Raw genomic sequence first — 12,365 nt, forward strand, 5'->3', positions numbered from 1 at the left:
TTTTTTTTTTAAAAATTTTTTTTAGATTTTTTAAAATTTTAAATTAAAAAAAAAAATAAAAAAAAAAAAAAATAAAAAAAAAAAAAATAAAAAAAAAAAAATAAAAAAAAAAAAAAAAAAAAAAAAAAAATTAAAAAAATAAAAAAATAAAAAAAAAAAATAAAAAAAATATTATAAAAAAAAAAAAAAAAATGTTGAGTTGCAGAATTAACTCGTAGGAGAAGAGACTGTTAAGAACGAACTATTAGAAAATAAAACTTTTAAGGAGGAACTGTTAGGAATACAAACTGAAAAACTGACAAAGAGCATTTTATCAGAAACGTTTGATGAGGATATGTTAAGCATCAACATAGTTGATGATCAATTCCCAGATTATAATATTTGTAAAAAAAACAACTAAAAAAAAAAAAAAAAATTTTTAAAAAATTTAAAAAAAAAAAAAAAAAAAAAAAAAAAAAAAAAAAAAAAAAAATATAAAAAAAAAAAAAAAAAAAAAAAAAAAAAAAATTTTTTTTTAAAAAAAAAAAAAAATTTTTTTTTTTTTTTTTTGAATTTTCATTTTTCTTATTGAAACCACCGGGGTTTACTTAAATCTCTTCATCGTAGCTACACCTTTAAGTGTTTTCTAACAACTTTCCGTTCGCTTCGCGAGTGCATCGTGATTAACTTAACTTGTGTTTAGTAAACAAAAAGTTTTTATCATAATTTAATTCGGTGCTGGTTTGTTGTTATTGTTTTCTATTGCCCCTCTTTTCAGTCTTTCTCTTCGTCGTTGAGCGCTGTTGGAACGGCACGCACTCCAACGGTCAAATCTCTCAGAGGTGTTTTATACCGGAGTTAATCGGTTAATAATCCCGCTCTCTCTCTCTTTTCGTTTCTATATCGTTTCGTGGTGCCTAACATCAAAGTTATTCGGTGTTTCGCTCCCGCTCTGTCGCTCTGCTTGATCTCTCATTAAAAAGTTCTTGAGCGCTTTCGATTTTTTTGTCCGCTATAGTGCACAGTGGTCCGTGGTCAGCGAAAATGGCTTTCTGTTCATTAAAAAATTGCAAGAAAGTTATCTCGGCTGGACAGCAAAGTATTCCCTGCCATACATGTGATAAAATTTATCACGCAAAGTGTCTTGGCTATTCTGGCCTGGTTCGTGATGCCATCGATAAGAGGAGTGGCCTGCGCTACTACTGCGATGAATGCATTGTATACGAGAACCAGGCAATAACTATTAGGCGGCTCACAAAAAGCAGTGTTACGGAATTAATCCGGAACTGCCGTAAAAATACGGACCTGCTCGTGGCGCTTGAATCTCAGCTCACTAGCCGCATGCTAGCTGAGCCCGATTCCCCAAAGCGCAAAAAAGTCGCGGTCGGTGGGCATTCTACGGCAGGTGCTGTGCAACCTGCTGCCCGCGATTCGACTCCAGCTCAGCTGCCAATCTTAGGCGCCACTCAAATGGTACTAAGATCGGGGGCAAAAAGTGATTCGGTATCCGAAGTTGCTGGAATCGATGTGGCTCCGCTAGGTACTTCCGCTCTGTCCGATCAAAATAAAGTAGTGGCCCCAACACCTCATGTAGACTTAACGTCCGGATTACCGGCCGATACTGGTAGTACAGATACAAATTCTGTAGTACCAAAAAGGGTTGCATGTGTTGTACCAAAAACGGTTACTTGTGTTCGGGTGCCCCAGCTAAAACATGTATTTGTTTCACGGCTCGCCCCAGACCTCTCATCACTGGATATTACGGCTTATATCCGTAACAAAATCCAAGTTGATGATTTGAAGGTCGAACAATTTAAATTTTCTTATGCTAGGAAAGTATCATCATTTAAGATTGGTATTCCTTGTGCTCTTTTTGCATCTGTGTGTTCCACCAGTTTCTGGCCCGAGGGCATATTTGTAAAAGAGTACGAAGCTAAGGAAAAAAAGAATAGTTCAGGGGAAATGGAAAACACCATTAAAGAACCATCCCCAGCGCCCTCCACATCCTCTTCTGTCCCAAAAAACTAGCCTCCTCTTTTCTTCTTTGCTATCAGAATACAAGAGGCTTACTTAGTAAGCTGACTAAATTGTATTCGGATAGTTTTTCTTTCCCATATAATATTATGGTATGTACAGAGACCTGGTTAAGGCCGGATATTCTTAGCTCCGAAATTCTCCCGGGTAAGTACACAATTTATAGGCTTGATCGTCAGTCCAGACGGGGAGGTGGAGTCCTGATTGCTGTCGACTCCACCTTTTCGTCTGAATTACTAACTTTCGAAGAATTTTATGACATCGAATTCCTAGGTATAAAATTATCGTTTCCCGGTAGTTTTGTATATATTACTTGTTCATATATCCCACCATCATCTGAGTTCCCTATTTACGCAAATCACCTTTCCGTTATTCAGTCCATTTCCAAAAAACTGTCGGATCGAGATCAGTTAATTGTATTAGGTGATTTTAATATACCTAGTGCGACATGGTCCCCTGACGAAAACTCTAACATTTTACTTCCTTTAGCGCAGCATGACTTTATTGACGGCTTGCTTGACATTGCGCTATCCCAAGTGAACCATGTTAAGAACTCCTTAGGACGTTTACTGGACTTGTGTTTTGTTTCAAATTCAGAAGGCGTTTGCCTATCAAGAACGTCACCACTTACACAACCGGAAGATCCTTATCATCCAACTCTAGAGCTGACTGTAGACGCAAGAACAGAGCTGAATAAAAAATCCGAAAAGTCGGTTAAACGAATCCGCTGCTTTCGTAAGGCAAACTTTCATCTTTTAAATACTTTTATATCCGGCTATGACTGGTCCGAATTTTATTCATGCACTAACGTGGCTAAGGCCGTTAATATCTTTTATAATGCATTGAATTCCTTCTTTTATCTGTGTGTTCCGTTATACTATCCGTCAATTTCAAATAAACCTCCATGGTTTAATAAAGAGTTGTCACACCTAAAAAATATTAAGTCCAGACTTTTCAATAAATTTAAAATGTGCGGTTCACAATCTGCCTTCTCTCGGTACCTAAGGGCTCGGTCAAATTTTATCGTGCTTAACGCCCGGTGTTATAAAAGCTATTTGACTCGTTGTAGGGTCCAATTTTCACAAGATCCAAAACAGTTTTATAATTTTGTTAACACTAAGCGTAAATCAGCCTGTTACCCTGCATCACTATCATTCGAAAACTCTACGGCAAATTCTGATCAGGCAATTGCCGATCTATTTGCCCAGTTTTTCCAGACAACATATTCTGTTTCATCCCGTCCAAATCCGTCTTATTCAAATGCCATACCCAAGTCGAACTTGATTTTTTGTCCGAGGTTAAGCGAAAGCTCCCTTCTTTTGGATCTTCATAAAGTTAAGCCTGTCTATTCACCGGGTCCGGACGGAGTTCCAGGCTGCGTGCTGAGGTACTGTGCTGAAACTCTGTGTAGACCTCTGTACAAATTGTTTACCTTGTCTTTAAAAACATCTCATTTCCCACTTATTTGGAAGGAGTCATTTGTCATTCCCCTTCATAAGAAAGGAAATAAATGCAATACAAGTAATTACAGAGGCATATCCAAATTATCCGCCATCCCAAAGCTTTTCGAAAACACTATTACACCCCATTTGCAACATCTTTGTAGATCGATTATATCTCCATGTCAACATGGATTTATAAGGCGAAGATCTACGACGACAAACCTCTTGGAGCTAACGTCTTTTGTAATAAATGGCTTTAGAAAGAACATGCAGACTGACGTAGTTTACACTGACTTTAGTAAAGCGTTTGATTCAGTAAATCACTCGCTACTTGTATTAAAGCTAGACTTATTAGGGTTTCCATGTGATCTTCTAACATGGATCTCAAGTTATCTGAGTGGTAGGACTCAACGAGTCCTCTTTAAAAACTCGATCTCTGATTTGATCCGAGTTACTTCAGGCGTCCCACAAGGAAGCCACCTTGGCCCACTTCTTTTTACTTTATTTATAAACGATCTCCCTCTAGTCTTGACAAAGTCGCGTGTCCTTATGTACGCAGATGACGTTAAGTTATGCCTGCAATATAACGAAATTTCTAGCAGTTCAGACTTACAATCTGACCTAAACGCTTTTCAAACATGGTGTTGTGAAAATCTTTTGGATTTAAATAGCGCTAAGTGCAAAGTAATGACATTTTTTCGGGTGAACCCACAATATGCAACGTATACGCTGGGTGGTTGCGCGTTGTCTAGAATTACGCATGTTGATGACCTTGGCGTCCTCCTTGACCCTAAACTTAAGTTTTGTGACCATATTACTTCTATGGTGAATAAAGCCAGGGAGTACTTGGATTTATTAAAAGGTGGTCAAAGGAATTCGATGATCCCTATGTTACAAAGACTCTCTTCATTTCACTAGTCCGTCCAATCCTGGAGTACTGTTCTGCAGTTTGGAGTCCTCAGTATGGTGTACATATAGACCGGATAGAGTCTGTGCAAAAGAACTTTTTATTATTTGCTCTACGGGGCCTTAACTGGAATGCAAGCCTTATTTTACCATCCTACTCTAGTAGACTTCTCCTAATTAATCTACCATCCTTAGTAAACCGTAGAACGATGCTTGGCACAACTTTTATCTATAAACTTATTCACGGGGATGTGGAGAGTCCCGAGTTACTGGGTCGCATAAGCTTCTCCGTGCCTAATAGAATTACCAGGAACTATGTTCCTCTTACATTAAATATTTGTAGATCTAACTTTGATATGCATGAACCGTTTAGAGTACTGTGTAACGACTATAATAGACTATACCACATTATTTCTACTACCGACTCTTTGCCAAGCCTAAAATCATTAATTTTATCTTACCTAGCACAAAATTAGTATTAGTATTAGTCTCGTACGTATTTGTAATCTTAGTCTGTCCGCTTCTACATTGTGCTTTTAACTTCTCGCGATCTCGTTTTTGCGCCTATTAGGCTCCGCGCGTAACAAGCACTGCTTGGTGTCGTAAGGGCCACTTGTTTGCGCTGATCATAGTGCATCAACGTCCGAAAAAAAAATCGAAGCCGTTTAGTTGTTCACCTAGGAGGCTATCATATAGTGAAAAGGATCAGCTTCAGAAAATGTTAGACGAATACCTAGATAAAGGCATTATAAGAAATAGCGACTCGGAATATGCTTCCCCAATCGTGTTGGTAAAGAAGAAAACTGGTGATCTTAGATTGTGCATAGACTATCGCAAGCTTAATAAAGTTCTAATAAAAGACAACTATCCTCTGCCTTTAATAGATGACCTCTTGGATAAGCTAGTCAATAAAAGTGTATTTTCAAAGCTCGATCTGAAAAATGGATATTTCCACGTATTCGTGAGCAATGATTCGATAAAGTATACGTCTTTTGTGACTCCTTTAGGACAGTTTGAATTTTTGAGGATGCCAATGGGAATAAAAAATGCTTCAGCCGTTTTTCAACGCTTCGTAAACAAGATTTTTTCCGATTTGATCAGAGAAAATAAAGTTATTGTATATATGGATGACATAATGGTAGCCAGCACAGATATAGAGGAACATTTAAGTACATTAAAGGAAGTATTTATACGTTTAGTTAATAATAGGTTAGAGCTGCGGCTGGATAAGTGTGAGTTTATGCAGTCAAGCATAAAATATTTAGGATTCTTCATAACTAAAGAAGGAATTAGAGCAGATGATAGAGGTCTTGACGCTATTGAAAACTTTCCGATCCCAGAAAAAATTACACAACGTTCAAAGCTTTTTGGGTTTATGCTCATATTTCAGACGCTTTATAAAAGATTTTTCTATTTTAGCCAAGCCACTTTACGATATGTTAAGAAAAGATAAGGACTTTACGTTTACAGAGAAAGAGTTTAATTGTTTTTTAAATCTTAAGAAAAAACTAATCGAGTCCCCTGTCTTGGCTATTTATGATCACAAAGACGATGTCGAGTTACATTGCGATGCAAGCTCTTTAGGATTCGGTGCAGTTTTAATGCAAAAGAAAGGGGATGGAAAATTTCATCCCGTATTCTATTTCTCAAAGCGAACAACAGAAACTGAGTCCAAGTACCACAGCTTTGAGCTAGAAACATTGGCTATCATATACGCCCTTCGCAGATTTCGAATTTACCTTCACGGAAGGCATTTTAAGATAATAACCGATTGTAATTCTTTAACCCTTACTTTAAATAGGGTCGACCTAAACCCTAGAATTGCCCGGTGGGCACTCGAACTTCAAAATTTTGATTACGAAGTAGTTCATCGATCGGGAAATAAAATGCAGCACGTAGATGCTCTAAGTAGGTGTCATATATTGACGATTGAGGCCAATAGTTTTGAAGATAATCTGTTAATCTGTCAATCAAAAGATTCAAAAAATTTTACAAGTTCGAAACCAGCTAGAGAAAAATCAACTTAAAATGTTTGAAATGAGAAACGGGGTCGTGTACAGAAAATGGAACGACGACAGATTGTTATTTTATGTCCCTGAAGAAATGGAGAGTCATATTTTACATAAATATCACAATGAACTTGGACACATTGGTAGAGATAAAATGTTAGACGCTATTTTAAAAACATATTGGTTTGATAAAATGAAAGAGAAGTGCAGTAGTCACATTGAAAATTGCCTAAAATGTGTTGCATTTGCACCAAAAACGGGGAAATCAGAAGGTTTTCTGCATAGTATTCCGAAAGGGGATAAGCCATTCGAGTTGCTGCATATCGATCACTACGGACCAGTGGATAAAGGAAGAGCAAATAAACACATATTTCTGATTGTAGACGGGTTTACTAAGTTCGTAAGACTGTACACAACTAAGACAACAAATACAAAAGAAGTTTTAAAAGCATTAAGCGACTACTTCAGGGCTTATAGCACATCAAAGTCGATTTTATCAGACAGAGGTAGTTGTTTTACCTCTAATGATTTCGAACAATTTTTGTCTCAGAGAAACGTAAAGCACTTGAAAATTGCAACAGGGTCTCCACAAGCCAACGGACAGGTGGAGCGTATAAACAGGAGCATTGGCCCTATGATTGCAAAACTTACAGAACCAGAAAACGGTGCACATTGGGACACAGTAATTGAGCAAGTAGAATATACCCTTAATAACACTATACATAGAAGCATTAAACAGGTCCCGAGCAAGATGCTTTTTGGTGTTCAACAGAAAGGAGAGATCGTAGATGAGCTTAGAGAAAAATTAGAAGAAATAAAAGATACGATTGTTACTGAAAGTATAGAGGAAATTCGACTAAAAGCAATAGATAATCAAAATCAAGCACAGGCATACAATAAAACTTATTTTGACAAGAAAAAGAAAAGGCCAAGGACTACGGAAAGGGGGATTACGTCATGGTAAAAAACTTTGATAGCACAGCAGGAGTTGCGAGGAAGTTGATCCCCAAGAATAAAGGACCATATGTTATAGCCAAAGTGCTTCGGAACGACAGGTTCTTGTTGCAAGACGTTGAAGGCTTTCAAGTATCGCGAAATCCGTACAAGGGTGTCTGGAGTGCTCAAAATATAAGACCATGGATAGGAAAAAGGAAAACATTGTAAAACATAAGATTACATAACAACTTTGTATTAAGATAAGAGTATTGTAATTAGCTTTAACTTTAGTTTTAAGAATCTCAGGATCAGGGGATCCAAGTCGCAGGACGGCCGAATTGTAGTAGGCAACCTTACGCCCGATAAACTATCGATTGTTAATGTTAAGCTAACATTAAGTATAACATAATCTTTAAGGAAGCCCAATGTTAATCATTCTTGGTATATGCATTGAATAAAGCGGACGTGTTATAATAAAAAGTGCCTAAAGTATTAAATATACCGGTCCTCTCACACATGTAGTGTAAGATTTGTCTCGTTCGACTGTCTTTTAGGTTGTGTTAAACCATGCACGACCCAACCTAACCATGTGCTGCTAGCAACCGGACCGTCAAAGGATTCGTACTTCAACTTGCCCTATTGTCTTGTCCTATTAGAATTCTAGGATATGCCCGATCGTAAGATGGATGGGCAAAGTTCTTTAAAAACTGAAAGTTGTCTGTCATGTCGTCTATGTTTAAGGTTTGCAGCGGCAAATTGAGACTAGAAACAGTCCTTACCCTTCTCATCGTGTGTGTCTTAGTATTAGAACCACTGCCTTTGATGCGTACGCTGACTACTTTAGAGTTATCTTGTTCATATGTTTCATTGTTAGTCCATTGCATTTTCAAAGGCTTTGTTGGACCGTCAAGACCTAAATCGTTAGCTAACTTTTCATCAACTAAGGAAATGGTGGACGCTTCATCAAGAAGAGCATATGTTTTAATCAAATTTTGTGGTCCCATAAGAGTGACATGTACCACTTTTAACAAAACTTTGTTTGTATTCCAGTTAACGTTGCAATTCTTTTCTGTGTTACTTGAGACTGTCTGTTCACTACCCTCAGACTTGCATGATTGTATGTTTTGAGATTTGTCTTTATGTAGAAGACTATTATGACTGTAACTACAATTATTTCTGTTACATTGTCTTTTACGTTTGCAGTCTTTAAGTAAATGGTTTTTACCAAGGCACGAAATACACAGGTTAGTTTGAGTTACATGCTCCCAGCGTTTGTCAACATTTAAATCTTTAAATTTAGTGCAAATATTCACGTAGTGATCAGTCAGTTTGCAAAAAATGCAAAAACCTTTCACCTGAGCTTTGCCTGTGCCCGAATACCCGAAACCGTCAAATTGGTGTCTCTAGACTTGCTGATAATGTGGCCAAATCCTAAAGTGGTGGCAGCTTTGATAGTCTCACCTAGCCACGAATGAAAAATAATTATTTTTGGGTCAATTTTTTCTTTTAACTTTTGATAGTATTTTACGAAGGCAATACGTTGATGCATGGGAAGCTTGTCTAAAATCTCATCGAAAATTAAAGGGTTTCTTATTTGATCTATATCACCGATATTCAGCAAAGTGTGAACCAGATTGATGATTATGTCATAGAATGCAAAAAGTTTGTCGTATTTGTCGTCTCTAATAACTGGGAACTGTTTGATTTTGTCAAGGAGCAATCTTATTATGTAACATGGGTCTCCAAAACGCTCTGTAAGGATTCCAATAATGGAAATGATGCCGCATGCCTTCGCGTATCAGGACGACATTATCGTCATCGGCCGAACGCTCGAAGAGCATATGGAAAACCTGAAGGAAGTGTTTAGGAGACTACGGGCTGCCAACCTGAAAGTAAATGCGGAAAAATGCAAATTTTTTAGAAAGGAACTGCAATACTTGGGGCATCGCATAACAGACCAAGGCATCGGAACAGACCCAGAAAAAGTGTCGGCAATTGCCTTAATAAAACCACCGGCCAACGTTAAGAAGTTACGACAATATTTGGGAGTGGCGTCGTGGTACAGGCGTTTTGTGCCAGATTTTGCAACGTTGGTGCATCCGTTGAATAGCCTGCTCCGGAAAAGCACAAAATGGGAATGGACAGAGGACCACCAACAGGCGTTTGAAGCTGTCAAGGCCAGGCTAATCGTAGACCCAATCTTAGCATGCCCAGATTTCACAAAGACATTTGTGCTGCAGACCGACGCCAGCGATTACGGGCTCGGTGCTATTCTCACACAGAATTCCGACCAAGGCGAGAGTGATCTCGTATTCCAGTAGGTCCCTGAATGGTTCGGAAAGAAATTTCTCAGCGACTGAGAAGGAATGCCTGGCAATTGTGTGGGCCATACGCAAGTTAAGGCCATACTTGGAGGACTACCATTTCAAAGTGATCACGGATCATATGGCACTGAAGTGGTTGAATAGCATCGAGAGCCCAACCGGAAGAATCGCACGATGGGCGCTGGAACTGCAGCAATATGACTTTGAGATCGCGTACAGAAAGGGCCAGCTGAATATAGTAGCAGACGCACTATCACGGCAGCCACTACCAGAAACGTGTCGACGGGTAAAAACACAGGAACAGCACAAGGAAGCCGGCGAGTGTAACTGGATAAGGGATATGCGGAGCAAGATTTCCCAAAATCCCCAAAAATATCCAGACTACATGACAGAAGCCGACCAGCTATATCCCCACATACCGCACAGAGCAGGCAACGAGGATGTCACATCATGAAAGCTGTGCGTGCCAACGGGGTCCAGGCGGCGGGTAATGTCGGAGAACCACAACTCACCGACAGCTGGCCACATTGGCAGTCGGAAAACAATTGGCAGAGTCGCAGCAAGATACCATTGGCCGGGAATGCACCGCGACATAAGGAAATATGTGCAAAACTGCGAGAGCTGCCTACGATATAAGCCAAGCCAACTACAGGCGGCCGGAAAAATGCTGACCCAAGTACCGGAAGAGCCGTGGGCCACTGTGTGCGCAGATTTCGTCGGACCACTGCCCCGCTCCAAACACGGGAATTCTATGCTACTAGTGCTGGTAGATAGGTTCTCCAAGTGGACCGAAATGGTGCCAATGCGCAGGGCAACGACGGAAACTCTGGAAAAGGCGATCCGCGAGCGGATCCTCGCAAGATACGGCGTACCCAAGGTGCTGATTACAGACAATAGCGTTCAGTTTACCAGCAGGGCGTTTAAAAAATTCCTGGGTGAATTAGGCGTCCGACACCAGTTTACGGCCCCATACACGCCCCAGGAAAACCCGACGGAGAGAGCCAACAGGACGGTGAAAACGATGATCGACCAGTTCACCGGGGCAGACCAGAGGACTTGGGCTGAAAAGTGGCCGGAGCTGCAGTTGGCCGTGAATACGAGCGTGGCTGAATCCACGGGATATTCGCCTGCTTTTATTACGCAAGGGAGAGAGCCTAGGTTACCCAGCGCACTGTACGACGAAGGAACAATCGGCACAGGAAGGGAAACGCAAACTCCGGCCGAGAACGCACAGAAGCTTAAAGAAATCTTCGAGCTGGTGAGGCGAAATATGGAAAAGGCAGCGCAGGATCAGGCACGCCACTACAATCTGCGCAGACGCCCATGGAAACCGAACATCGGTGACACAGTCTGGGCCAAAGAACATCATCTGTCCAAGGCCGCAGAAGGATTCGCCCCAAAAATGGCACCAAAATATGACGGGCCTTTTAAGATAATAAATTTTAATTCGCCGGTGATATGCAATTTGCGGCATGAAAAGACTGGCAAAGAAAAAACCGCCCACGTTAGCCAATTAAAAAAACAATTTATTGATGGCCAAAAGAGAGGATCGAAGTCGGACTTAGCGGGGGCGCACTGTGAATCCAAAGAGAGGGAGAGGACGATACACAGTATCGAACTCACACAGATGCTTTAGGAGCGCGAGAGCGGGAGAGGGAGGGTCATAGGATGCGGATACCGTTACCGGGTAACGCATACCAAAGCGGGGACCCGTCGGAGCCCGTAGCAAGGGAAAGTCCAAAGGCCGCCGCGGATAACGGAACCGGAAACATGGGCAACAGAGGCTTCGTCAGCGCGCGAGCGCCACAAGACGGGCCTATTGAAATCAGGTCGCCAAGATGCAAGCACCCAGCAGCAGCAACAGTCAGGTCGTGAGGGGACAGGGGCGGGGAGGCAGCCCGGGCAACAGCCAGCGGCGAGATGGAGGCGGGCCTCAGGTTCCGCACTTCAGCTGCTGGCGTCCCCCCTGGTGTCGCGGTCCTCGTCGCCGAACCCCGAATGGGAGGACGAGGAGCGCATAACGGATATAGAGCTGGAGGAGAAGGCCGGCGTCCGGCCGGCAGGGCAGGAGGCCGAGGTGACAAACATCGACCTGTCTTCGTTCGAGGAGGAGGAGGAGGAAGACAAGGAGTACACCGGGACGGAGACGGTGAGTCCAGAGGTCTCCTCGGACGAGGAGGACGAGCCATGTCGGGCGGCGAAGGCCCGGATGGCATTCCGTCGAATAAGGAGGGCCGCAGCCGGATTCGGGCGGATCTGGTTGGGCGACGCAGCGCCATCGGGCCACCCGGAGGAGGCAAAGCGTATATTCGCAACCCGGGCAGAGGTGGTGCGGCGAGTATTCGCGCAGCGGGCGGTGGCACGGGCAGCCGCAGCAGCCAGGGAGTGGCAAAAGCGGCTGGATGAGGCTGAGGCCGAAGAGGCAGCAATCTGGGCACGGCCAGGCCCTCCGGAGCAGCCGCCGCTGCAAGCACCTCCACCGCCGTCGCCACCGCCGTCGCTGTCGCAGCCGCCACCACTGTCGCCGCCCCGGGCAGCATCACCGCCACCGCCACCACCGTCGCCGCCCCGGGCAGCAGCACCGCCACCGCCACCACCGTCGCCGCCCCGGGTAGCAGCACCGCCACCGCCACCACCGTCGCCGCCCCGGGCAGCAACACCCCCACCACCGTCACCGCCGCAGGCACCACGGCCATCCCAGGCACCACGGCACGGAGCGGAGACACCACCGCCGC

General features: G+C 42.5%; 1 protein-coding gene across 2 annotated transcripts in view; it reads left to right on the top strand.

Moving 5' to 3' along the window:
* LOC108041322 (calcium/calmodulin-dependent protein kinase kinase 2) overlaps nt 1–12,365 on the top strand; it is a 268,166-nt gene that overhangs the window by 153,828 nt on the left and 101,973 nt on the right. The gene's annotated exons all lie outside the window — the stretch shown is intronic.

Source organism: Drosophila rhopaloa, unplaced genomic scaffold, assembly GCF_018152115.1.
Source record: "Drosophila rhopaloa isolate 14029-0021.01 unplaced genomic scaffold, ASM1815211v1 contig_177, whole genome shotgun sequence".
In the NCBI taxonomy this organism is placed as follows: domain Eukaryota; kingdom Metazoa; phylum Arthropoda; class Insecta; order Diptera; family Drosophilidae; genus Drosophila; species Drosophila rhopaloa.